General features: G+C 37.6%; 1 protein-coding gene across 1 annotated transcript in view; it reads left to right on the top strand.

Moving 5' to 3' along the window:
• B4 overlaps positions 1-13,334 on the top strand; it is a 285,095-nt gene that overhangs the window by 75,189 nt on the left and 196,572 nt on the right. The window contains exon 2 of the mRNA XM_065218597.1: positions 6,357-6,420. The gene's annotated coding sequence lies outside the window, so the exon portion shown is untranslated. The remainder of the gene's footprint in view (positions 1-6,356; positions 6,421-13,334) is intronic.

Raw genomic sequence — 13,334 nt, 5'->3', positions numbered from 1 at the left:
TTGACACGCTGCTCCTCTTGGTTGGACGTCATTTTGACAACTGGAGAGCAAACGGTGAAAACACATCATAGCAACCATTGAATAGGTTTTTTTTATGTATTTTTAACAGAAATACACCAATTTTAAGTTGACCAATTTTTGCGCGTTCCATGATATTTACATTTTCTTTATAGACTTAAAAAAAACGTATTTGTAGAGCAAACATAGATAATCAATAAAGTTCGTTTTTCATGCTTAAAAATGCTTTAAACAACTTACAGCTAGCTTAGTTATAAATTTTCAAAAAGGGCAGCGTTTTCGCTTAAAATTCGATATATCTCTCACAAATAAAGATTGATTTAGCCACTTGTGTCGTACATTAAATAAAGGTAGAAGAATTCAAACAACTGTTTTATATCAGGGAAATATTAGGGATTCAATGTTTTTAGCAATTTGGTGTGAAAAATGTATGCCTAAAACATAAATCACAAAAAATACACCTTTTTAATATTTTTCATAAAAACATCTTATGAAAAAAGTTAAACCCTATCACTTACTCCGAGACACAATTATCGGACAACAAGAGCGCTCTTACGTCAAGAAATAGATGGCGAGATTGATAGAAATTACACATAATTATCAGATTTTTGTTTTAAATTTTGTAATTATTTCTTTTATTTTTGTAACAATCGTCAAAAATCATAAATAGTGAAAACATTTCCAAAGTTAATAATTCATCTTTTTGTTTACAACCTTCATAGCTTGACGGCGCTGGTGGTTGAGCGGTAAGCGTGACTGCTTTCTCACCAGTGTGTCATTGGGATTTTTCTGGGGCGAAAAAATCTCTCCCGACCATTTGGATAATGGGTGCGATAGTTTCCAGGTGTGGAAGTCGCTTCACTGGCACTCGATTGCCGTCAATGATTGATTACCAATTAGCAATCGACACTCGTCGGTGATTGGCACTCGATTGCGGAACAGAGACCGACGTTAAATAAAAAAGGAAAAACAATCATAACTTTCGATACATAATAAAAACTCAAGGTATCAATTTTGTTACCAATCAGATAAATTACCAAAAGTGGACGATTATCAAAACAAAGTTGAAGAAATGTGCAGTTTAAGTATTAAGTAAACAAAATAAACCATTTTCATTATTGAGTCGTTTATGCATCTAAGAGATTTTTTTTAAATAGCGGACGATTTTGACTGTGACTCACTGTATGTTGTCTTTGATTCATGGCAAATATTGAAACAAGCATTGGGAATATTTCAATGTCAATTCCTTGCCAATTTAGGGATAAGTAAGTAACGATCTCTTGCCCCGTAACGTGGGTAGATCACCTTTTCGTGGTATGTTACGGGATGTAATATCTACCACAGATTCCTAGTACTGACTACTTCAAACTATGGACATCTCAGTCCTTGTTACATTTGATGCCTTGTTGGCAGTGAAAAAACTCGGCTTTGTCCACCGAGGATGATCTTGAAACAAGGAAAAAGTTAGTTAGTTAGTCTTCATCTATGTGATTCCTAATCTTCTATTCGTTGTTCCCTAGTTTGAAATGGTTAAGACTAGGGTTCTGACTATCGGTCATCATCGGTTTCATTCCTTAATTTTGTTGCTAAGGAAAATTTTAACTGACAAAGGGGTGCGCCTTTGGAAAGTGTTTCAACACTCCGAAGGGTATAAATAGCTGGTCCTTTCCATTAGAGTCGGATCCTTCCAATAAATGCAAGAATGGAAACTGTAAAAAAGATCGAATACTTCATCATTTCTCAATAGTGATGGAGTAATACGAGGGAAAAAGCGATCTCTTACGAAAAAGGCAAAAAACAAACTTACTAACGAATATTCTATCATTTTGCATTCGGCTGTAGAAATTTATTTCGATTCAAGTTGGTCAACTTTCAGAACAAGTAGTTCAATCGTGAGCAATGCAAAGTAAGAAAATTACATGAAAGCTGAATACTGTGAAGTGTGCGCCCATTAAACTAGACATTGTTCTGCATCAAAACCGTACAGTTCACTGCATCCATGCCACAATAAAAGCGGAAAGAAGTCCAAACCAAACTTGAATGTAGCACCACACGAACGGATCGGAAAGCGAGTGCTCTTTCGAATCACCTTGGATATTATAATTAAGATATTAATCTGTAATAGGCATGTTTGCGCTCTCTGGCAAAAATGTATTCAATCTCTTCTAGTGGTGCACACGGTGTATACATATGCATATGGAGCACAAGCCACAATAACATCTGAACGTAGAACGATCTTGCTGCAATTGGTAAACTTTGTATGCCACCACGATTTGTATGTCATAATGTCGCGGCGGGGCCGTCCATATTTGTAAGTGGTACAAATGGCTGTACCGGAACAAATCGCATGCACGCTCGGATATTTGGTACAGGAAAGAAAACTGGTAGTGTGCTGCATGCCGGAGGTCCAGCTATCGTGGTTCGATTCAAACCGGTTATGAAGGAGAAACATCTGCAAGGGATACAATCAAATTTGGACTCATTAGCATCTGGTTTCTATTTAATTTCCAGAACGTTAAATCATAATTAAACAATTGAAAATTAAAATATTAAAATCAAGTTCCCAATAACAATAGAAATCGATACAAACAGCAAACATCAAATCACGGAAGAATATGTAATCGTTCAGTGAAGGTTTTCCGGAACCTAAGTGGAGGTCAACCTTTCATCGGGTTAAATTCGTTCAACCGTAGCAGTGAACGTGTTTTCGAGTTTGGTGTCTGTTATTAGGACAACAAAACCCGTAGCAACCATTCGATTCGATCCGCTGACCCGAACCGTGTCGAAGCAAAGTTTTACTCTTTCCATCGTCATTTCTTCGATCCGATCGCTGGCTGCTGTTCCGTATGGCAGTCGATTTTAACGGATCTCCCCCCGGATAGGCTGAATTGACCACCTGAACGTAACGTAAGCATAATGAATATACTACGCCCGATTGCTACCAGTTGGTCTTGATTGGTGATCGAATGGGTGGTTATTGTGTGAATGCTATGGTGCTCTTCCTTCGGATAGATGGATTTTGATTTCATTTCCACGGAGGATTTATTTTGACTATTCGATACACAATTATGTTTCCAACGGACATCGTGGACTGCACAATTTCTCTAATTCACGTACTGGCAGACAACATGTACGAACAGTTAACAAAAGTTAAACAAAGGCTTGAACGCTTTCTTCCATTTAGCTCATATCAATACACTCTCAAAAATTAATTCAATACAGGTAAAAAATTAATACGTGGAATCAATTTTTGGAAGTTAAATAAGTTTGATAGATATTTAGTGAATAATTTTTCTGACTCGACGCTAGACTTTGGATTTCTTTATAGATTCTCTGACACACAAAATGTCAAAAAGCTATATCATTCAGAAAATATATGATCCACTTAACATTTTAGTTATTAATATTTAAGCTCATAACTGGCTTAGGCATTACTATCCTTCATCTCAAAAAGATCAAATCAGTATGGTCGAATTATTGAACTGGGAATTCTTAAAATAATTCAAAGGAATTTCTTAACATAATTCCTAAGGAATTCTAATTTCATTGGTCTTCCGAGGCTCCATGGTAATTCCAAAAAGAATAACAAAGAAATTTTTAGCATATCTGAGAAAATTTTAAAGAGAATAAGAAGCATTATGTTGATTATTAATTTATTTGATAAGGCTCAATTGAATTAACTTTGCAGAACCGTGGATTCTTGGTCACTATACAATACATCTTAAAACTATAGTCAAAAGGTACAACACAATAAACACTTTATCTTCCGCTATCCAAAAAGTCTCCTCCATCAGAACGGAAGCCGCTTCCAGTGGTTCCATTGTATGGCAGCATCGCCAACGGGGGTCAGAGTGCTTCCATTGCAGCAAGCAATGGACGCAAAACGTGGTCAACATTCATACACTCATCACTAAACGGTTGCTTTCCAAAGTCGACGACGCATCGACTGAAAGAACTGCTGATGAAGAACAATGAGGAGAACCACACAATGGTTGCTGCCGAGAAAACAGACGATCGCGTGGCACACATCGGGAGTGGGCTGTTTTTGTCGACAGCCGAGTGAACACTGAAGAAGCAATATGTAGAGAGAGAGAGAGAGTCTTCCAACCTGCTCTAGTGGACGAGTATCACGTTAATGTAGGATTGCCTCTCCCTTATGTCTGTTCAAATTCCAGTGGTATTGTATGCAGCTCTTCACCTTCCACCACGGCTCCATCGGCCGACAACGCATCTGTTGCAGTTAGGACTGTGAACGTAGCTCATCTCCTGCGCATCTACTATCAGAATGTTCGATGACAACGGACCAATTTGGATTAGTTCTTTTTGTCCACTAGCGAGTGCGATTATGACATCATTGTATTGACGGAGATATGGCTCGAAGACCGTTTATACAACGCTCAGCTGTTCGAAAATGCCTTTTCTGTTTATCGTAAAGACCGTAATTCCTCAAATAGTTGAAAAACCCGTGATGGAGGTGTCCTGATTGCTGTTTCAACGCGTTGGAACAGTTATATCGATCCAACACCTAAGAGATGAACTAGCCTATGGCTAAAAATCTCTATAATAAAGTATTAAAAAAAAAAAAAAAAAAAAAAACGATCCAACACCTATTTCCTGTGGGTTCGCTATGTGTTAGAATCACTACGCCAAGTCGAGTTATTAGTGTAGGCGTGATATATTTACCTCCTGACCGCCACAACGATGTCATTAGTATTCAGGACCATGTGAACTATATCGGTGCTATTGTTTCCATTTTGGAATCCAATGACTATGCTCTGCATCTCGAAGATTTAAACCAACCTTTGCTCCGGTGGAGTAAGTTGGACGATGGGTTTTTCCAGGTTGAGCCTCAATCGGTTCTATCGGCTGCTAGTTCCACGCTTATCGACGGTTTCGCTTTACATGGCCTCACGCAGAACAATGGTGTATTCTTAGTTTTTGGACATTAGGGCTTAACGGCTTTTGTTAAAAATGACTTCTTTCGATGATGTCATGAAAGTCAAGGCTTGCCCACGCAAATAAACATTACCATAAAGTAGGGTAAGACTTCCCCTACCCGACGGTAATGTTGGTTTGCGTGGGCGTGTCTTGAATTCCTAAAAAAAAAACCATCTTCATAAGTCATTGTTTACAAAAGCTGTTACGCCTTATTTCAGTTCTATTTAGATATGTTTAAATCTAACATACCATGTTCTTTAAGGCAACATTGGGGGTATAATTTCAAAAACCAATGTCGGTCGCGGCATGGTAGTGGTCTGATTTTAATCCAGAGATGATGGATTTTCATTCTTAATACGCCAATCGATAGAATTTTTTCTACGAATCTTTAAAAATGAAGACTTTATCATTTTTCAAAATTTCACTATTGAAAATTGCACGAATGTGCAACTGTTGCTATGATAATTAAAATGATCACCGACTGCCTGCGAAAAGCGATTTCCCTAACACAGATTTCAAAGTTGAATTCCATCCGATCTCACCGAACGGTGTTTATTCAATCACCGCGTGGTGAGTGGTGGTGTTCTCCAGTACACAACGAAAGGCTCCATGCAAGCAGCGAGCTACAGCCCACATGAGCATCCATAGAAGGAGGAAGAAGCCGCACCGCTATTGATCGGAATCAGTAGCTCTTCGTGTGTGGACCATCTATGTCAAGCGCGTCATACTAAAGAGTATAAACAGAGAGAACCCCGCTCAAATTCCTATTCCTACACAAAACACAAACTCCTGCTGCAGTTAACAAATAAGATATATTATATCAGACAACGTAGTCCTACGTCACCATTGCGTACAACCCCATAGGGCTGTCCCTTTTAGATTTTTTTTTTATTCTTGACCCCCCCCCCCCCTCCCCACCCGTAGACAATTGTCCATACAAAAAACTTAATTTTCTATAGGCCGTGGATAATTGCAAGTCCTTTTTAAAGTCCAAATTGAAAAATGTCCAGAGCATTGACTCGTACTCGTACTCTAGGATATTTAACATGCTTGAGATGATAGACACAACAAAAATGGGTTATCCCAAACTTATAAACAATTGAAATTACAGCTACCCTTCAAAGATATTTTAACCTCTATGTGCGTAGTGATTTTATAATTGGTTTCTAACGCACCGTGTTAACATGCACATAACGATTAAATGAAACTTCTCTCCATTTGTAAAATCACCTGTTCTTCCTAATTTTTTTCCGCCTTTACTGCTTCGCGCTTTCACATTAAAGTGAAGTTATCAAAAGTTTTATATTTTATTTTATTATTGCGCATAATAATACGCGCTGCGAATTTTTGTAGCTATCTATTTTTCCATAACTAATCAATATATATGCCTCTATTTTCAGATCGTGGAACAACATTATTATAATAAATAAACGAGCATTACCGATCAAAGGGATTCTAATAAAGGTTAGTTCTTTTTTATATCTTTCAATTCTTTGTAGCGACTTAACCTGAAGGAGCATAGAGTGGCCCACTCCGGGCCTCCAGGTGTCATCTTGAATATTTTTACGTTTCAAAATTGAACAACTGAAATGGTATTTTTGCAACCTTTACAGTATCTAGTTATACCTAAGCTAATTTTACTATTTTTTGAAGTCATTATGATGATTTAGGCGTTTTTAAAGCAAGTTTAACATAATCAAAGGGAATTTTAGAGAGATTTGTGGAGAGAAGCTTAAGTGAATTGTTGAATAAGAATAAGAAACAATTCCAACACGCAAAACAAATGGCATGAACATCAACCGTAATTGTGCATTTTGTACATCCTCAATATATATTTTGTACTATATATGAAATGGCAATACTTTGTAGGGACTGTAGCATACAAGCAAGTTTATCCAAAATTAATGTTTTCGTGTAAAACCTTTACCGAGGTTGCACACTGAACACTTAAAATTGTACAATAGACAACGCAGCAAACATCAGCAAGTAGACCAGTAAGAAAATATGCGAAAAGTTCCACCGGCTGGATGGCGAGAATTGAACCCTGACACACATATAATACATCTGATTGACGATGATTTTTTTTTTCATGTTGGGTATATTCATCACTACAACCATTATTTTGATCTTTTGTGTTGTGATATATTGCTTTAACAGTATGTCGTATCACTATTTTTTGAAACGACCGACATAGACTGACCAAAATCATTTCCCAACCAGGTATTACATTTCGAATGAAATGTACTACTTTACTGGGACCTGCATTCCAAATATCAAAGGGCTCTGCCCAGGCTTGTAAGCAGTCACCGTAGTCGACGCATTTTCTGTGATAATCGACTGACTTTGCTTCCGAAATTTGCAACACAAGCTATCAAATTACAGTACCAAACTAAAATGTCATTATGACAGGCTCTGTCATACGACACTGTCGCCGAAGACCGTCACGAATATCTGTATTTTAGTTTTTGTCATAATAAGAGCTGCTGATGTTGTGCTTGTCTGAATTCTGAATTCATGTCATATGATTGTTATTTGATAATTTTATTTTTGCCCGAATGTTGTTCTACCGTTTGTGTTGTGTAAGAGAGAGACGACGGTAGAGCACATGAGAGTACGAATACAAACAAACTGTCGCGCACGACATCGAACTGTTTCAACCCCTGGTTCTGCTAGCCCCTTATCCAGAAAAATACGCCTTTTATTGAACTGATTGCTGTACAAGAGCATGACGGTTGTTTATAGTCTTCCTTTTCTATGCCACATAATCGACACATATCCTCTTGAAGTTTTCCTATTAATTTCAAGCGATATTTACATGGACAATGTCCTGTTATCAAACCAGTATAGAAAGCGTACTGAGATCTTTCTTTGGTTATTCAAGAATTCTGGTAGTGATTGAAATGTTCGGAATTATGAACAGTTTCGATTTCCTAGCAATAAAGTGTTGTTCCAGTTGGTCTCCACTTTCATTTTTTTCCCCATTTCTTGATCGCCATTTTAAGAGAACAAGCAGAAACTTCACATAATGGTTCTAGTCCTAAGAATGGTTGAGATGATACTAGCCTGGCTAACGTGTCGGCATTTTCATTCCCCACAGTGGTCAGGAACCCATGATGTTCACTTGGTTTCGACAGGCCAATTTCTGAAGTGACATTGCACATTCCCAGTTTTGAAATGCATGTTGCTGATTTTCAAGCATTTAATGCTGCTTGACTATGCGACATAATGCAGATATTCGAGTTTATTATATTAAAGAGCATTCAAGAATTGCTTGAATTTCTGCTTGGTAGGCCAGTAACCCATGGATATTGAGATATCTATCCCTGGCCCAGTTACCCCTGCTCCAGCACGATTGTTCAATCTTAAACCGTCTGTATAAAAAACAGTTGAACCCGGACGGATGTTTGGTCCCCCACTTTCCTTACGATCAAATTCTGTTGCATTGTATAAACTTTCGAAATGATGTTTTTCTCCATCCAGTCAGTCAAGATAATCAATATCAAACATTTTTAGAATACCAAGGTGTCCGATAACCTCACCTTGAAGGAAGTACCTTGTCCGTTGAACCCTAAAAATGCTCCTTTCAGCTTCTAAATCTATATACTGATACAACGGAAGCAGATAAAGTACACGCAAACCAAAAATCTATTCCAATGAATGTTAGTTCCGTTTCCTATCATGCTCTGTTCATGAACATCGCAACGAATGTTAGAAATTGACCATGCAGGCGATGTAATGGTTTTTTGCCTTTTTTTATTTCGTGTTCTATCTAAGCTTTCGACTATACCAGTAAGATTGTAGAACGACGCACATTGTAGAACATTGTAGAATGACGCACTTGCCTCGAATCTCTCCAGCAGAAAAAGCATACGAAGTCGAGTATGCGATAAAATGAGCGCTTCATGTTTGCTTTTAGGCTATCCAGATTCAGAAGCATGGAGAGAGCAGTGGAGAAAGCACAGGTCTGATAATCGCAACGTTCGTGGTTCGAGTCCTATCGGCAATCTGTTTCCTATTTTTTCGACATAACTAATTTACCTCACTAATACACTCTACATTTTTCGGGCTCCAATTTTCTTGCATTGGATCGGGGGGAGAGGTAGCTCATCGATTCTTCCGGTTCGCCTCCTAGCATCGTGCTATAAGGTACCAGGCGATAACCAGGGTAGTTGATCGATAGCTCGATGACGTCATTTCGTTGGCGTCTGCAATGGGAAATTCTCATAGCAGGCGTTGACGATGGGACGTTGTCGAGTTGTTGAATAGCAACTATCGTGGTAACTCACCGATTACCTCTCGATCTGCCAAATTTGGAAAGACGTCTGCATTGAAATGTCTCATATAATAATATTCCGCCCACTATATCACAAGAAATTGCGGGTAGCTGAGTGGAATGGAGATAAGTTAAGCATTGGGTACAGGACCAAGTCTCCCCTGGGTGGTGCCAAAAGATGAGCGCAATAGAATCATCAAGTTGCCATAAGGCACGGAATGAGACTATTGCATGGCTGGGTAGTCAAAGTCTTCCATTCGTTAGTCATTTCAGGTGGATTAGAACAGGTTTAGGTTTAGGGTGGGCGTTGGCCAGATTTGGATTTTTCAAATGTAATCCTGGATAGGACCCTGTCATTGAACGTCGCGTGAAAGTGGAACTTAATGAAGGCCTAAGTACTTTTTCGTAGTTTTTAGTTTTCGGATTTGAAAGATCGTCGGTTACAGTGGCCTGCTTACTGAGCAGAAAAACGCGGTCCCAGGTCCTTACATATCAAAAAAAATTATGGTAAAATCGCTTGTGTATCGTGTATTTTGCGAAACTCGTTGTTGTCGTTGGTTCCGGGTTTGAATGGATACACAAATTTGAGCAACGGTATTATGTGACATGAGGGGCTCGGTGGCCTTAGAGCAACCGTTTTTGCTTACTCAAGATTCGTCAATCGTTTTATTTGTTAATATGACTACATGGTAATAACAGCAACTCGGTGATTAAAAAGGTGCTCGTCTGCCTAGTGGCAAACGTTTTTGCTTACTGAGCAGAAGACCGTGGGTTTAGTCCCAAGCCCCTTCGCGTTATATGATCGTTAGGACATCAATTCAGCTTATCGTTTACCAAAACGAACCCTGCTGCAAACCCAACCCTCTTATCCAACATCCCAGTGATTCCTCGTGGAAGTGCAGAGGTGTTCTCGGCTTCCATCAAAGCGAGTGTCATGTCAACACAATCCTTCCCATTCCTTTCTTGACCTGTGTTCGGGCGCGGCCGGCGCTGGTATTGCCTAATTTAAGATCACCAGTTTTTACACATTGAGGATGATTGCTAGTCCCAAGCATCGTCTATTGGTTCTCTGTGTAATTACAGCTGATCTGGCAGTAACAGAGTAGCAACCGTGGGCGGTCAATCAAGCTCAAGCTCAAGCAAGCTCCAATTTTCTTACATTGGATCGCAGCTAGGTATATCGCATCCTCGGTTCATGCGGTCTCCACTAACATCCTCTGATGATGAATCCCACATAATTGTAAGCGAATCTTACATCCTCCGGTTGGGTTGGGTTGGGTGTAGAGCAACTAGTGCCATACTTGAGAAAGTAGCAAGTCTTTGAAGTCAGTCTCCTCAGCTTTTTCTGAGCCGATTTTTCATTAGTTTTCGGTCACAAAACCAATGATGGGTAGAATATTCTGGGTCTTACAATCGTCAAAATAAAGCCAGTGGATTATTTTCGGTTTTAGGCCCCATTTCCTACCACAAGTTTATTTACTTATCCAAAGAGCATTTGTTGCCTTATTAACAACCTGCTCTAGATGTAAATTCCAGTTACGTTTACCGTCAAGAATTAAACCCAGATACTTGACTGTACGTGAAAGTTCTACAGATGTTCCTTTCAATTTTATGTTATTTATAGAAAATTTTATTCCGTGTGAACGGCACAATAGTGGTCATAGAAGGTTTTTTAGACGCATTTCACGCCAAATCGAATCGAAGCTGGCAACGCCCTCTCAGATTTCAATGAAATTATATGGACTTTGACTAAATTAGTACTTTTGCATACTCAGTTTTTCCAAAATTTATCTAGACTAACATTTGAGAAGGGTCAAACTTGTTCTGCCGATTTTTTTCAAAAAAATATTATTGAAAAATGACAACTCCTACAAAAATATGTTGTATTGATGACTTTTAGGAAATTGTTCATGTTTTCGAAAAAAATATTGAAAAACATTCCATTTGAGACCTACACTGAAAAAAAAAACCGATTTTTAAAATTTAAAGTCGATTAAAAGAATGGCCATGTTTGATTTGGATAAAACTTTGCCTCAAGGTAGGGAATCATGTTTACTACCATCCGTCCATACATTGCGAGATGGGCACATTTTTTTTATCTAGTTCGTTTATTTGGAAGGCTCAATCGCGTTAGCTTTACGGAGCCGATAATTCATTGTGAGATGGGCACATTTAAGGACTTTTTCATATCTGAACTGATTTTTTTTTTTTTTTGCCATTTTCACACAAAACTAAACCAGCGAAGCTCAAAAGCATCTCAGAATCCAATGAAGCTCAATGTGCGATTCAATTTTTGTCTAATCAGCACTTAAGTTCACTTTGATTAATCGAGAATTTCATATGAAAAGGTCTCTCGTCAAATCGTATTCGGAATTAGCTGCACCCTCTCAGAGTTCAATAAAGCTTTTTGGACATGTAGACCTTGTAAAAAATATCATTTCCTTATTCTGTTGTCTACTACTGAGGCAAAATCTGATAATATGTGAGATAAAAAAGACAAGATTTTTCATATATTATTTATTTATATATTTTCAATGTTTTAAACCTATTTTCATACATACTATTTTTTCCTTTTTCCAATCAAGTTAAATTTTTTCATCTTCTGAATTAGAATACTTTTTTGCCGCTACTTTGTCACCAGTTATAGGCTCAAAACTGTGGAATTTCTGTGTGCCAGATATTGTCTTTGTGCTATTAAATAGTTCTTCGAGTTCTTTTGACATTTCGATGTACTTTTCAGTGGATATGTACTTGAAACGTAGTTTTGTGATATTTTTATCTGTTTGTTCAAGGTTCACACATCCAGAAAGTTTCATTGAAATCTGAGAGAGTGTTGCCAGCTCCGAATACGAATTGGCGCGAAATGCGTCATATTCATCCCTTCTTTGGCGCACCACGACGAAACTTAATTTAAAGCAGTTTGCATTCTATTTGAAATTACATTGTCAAATTTTCCACGTACTATTATGACTATATCATCAGACTACTAAAGTTTACCGGCCCAACAATAAAAAAAAAATACTTTAGGTACGTTTTTATTTTTCTTAAAATATTGGGTAAAATTAATAAAAATCCCAGAAATTTTTTTTCTTCCTTAGATTTTTGTCAAAAATTACATGTAAAAATATTTTTTCTATCTCCTCATGAAAAAATATTGGACTCGCAGCAAAACAGAAAAGTCGATGTTTTGTGGAAAAATTAGAAAAAAATTGATTTTTTTAGATTCTTGATACCTTTTTTCAATATTTCTAGAAAAATCACCATCACGTACTTATTTTTCCTCTTAATAGGAGTGAAAGCACACCTCCTTGAGGACACCCTTTTACAGCTCTAACGGCTATGGCTGAGCTTCCAAGGTTTGCTGATACTTCTCTTTTAGAAAGCATCTAATTAATCCACTAAACCAGTGGTTCCCAACCTTTTTGCTACCGCGGTGCATTTTGAAATTTTCTGAAAAAGCCGCGGCGCACCAATATTAAATAGAAAAAAAGGACGGATTTCTTTATAAAGAATGAAGTTTTTTTTTGTTTTTATATGCTTTTCCTACAATTTTACAAGCTTTTTGATCACCAAAAACGTACAAAAGGTGAGCTCGTGGCGCACCTGGGAAAGCTTCGCGTACTGCACTAAACGATGCTTTGGTCGAATCCATGCTTCAACATAGAGTTTTTCATTGAGTTATAAGATGAATTATCAAATGCTCCTTCAATATCAATGAGCGCTGCTAGTTAAACTTCTTTTGATTCAAAAGATTTTTCTAATCTTAATAGAATATGAAGAGCTGTTACTGTTGATTTACCAGTATGATATGCAAACTGATATTTACTCAAAAGAATTGTAAAAAAGTGCGTTGATTTTATGTGCTCAATGAGTGTCACTCGAGTTATAACAGCAATTTATAAAATAACGAACATTTTGACACTTTCCTTTGATAAAAAAAAACACTGAGGACTCATATTTCTGAAAAAAAAATCATCTATCAGTCATCGGTCGTCATTGAAAAGCGATGCAACTATGTTCTGTCAATCTAATTGAAACTATTATTGGCTCTGTTGTCTTGTATGTTTTAGCTAAAACGGCCTCTTTTCTGATGTTTATCTCTCAA

The sequence above is a fragment of the Ochlerotatus camptorhynchus genome, unplaced genomic scaffold (assembly GCF_037179485.1).
Source record: "Ochlerotatus camptorhynchus isolate MF236.1 unplaced genomic scaffold, CSIRO-AGI_Acam_v1.1 ptg000090l, whole genome shotgun sequence".
Classification (NCBI taxonomy): domain Eukaryota; kingdom Metazoa; phylum Arthropoda; class Insecta; order Diptera; family Culicidae; genus Ochlerotatus; species Ochlerotatus camptorhynchus.
The sequence above is the reverse complement of the archived record's forward strand: the minus strand, read 5'-3'. Positions and strand labels throughout refer to the sequence as shown.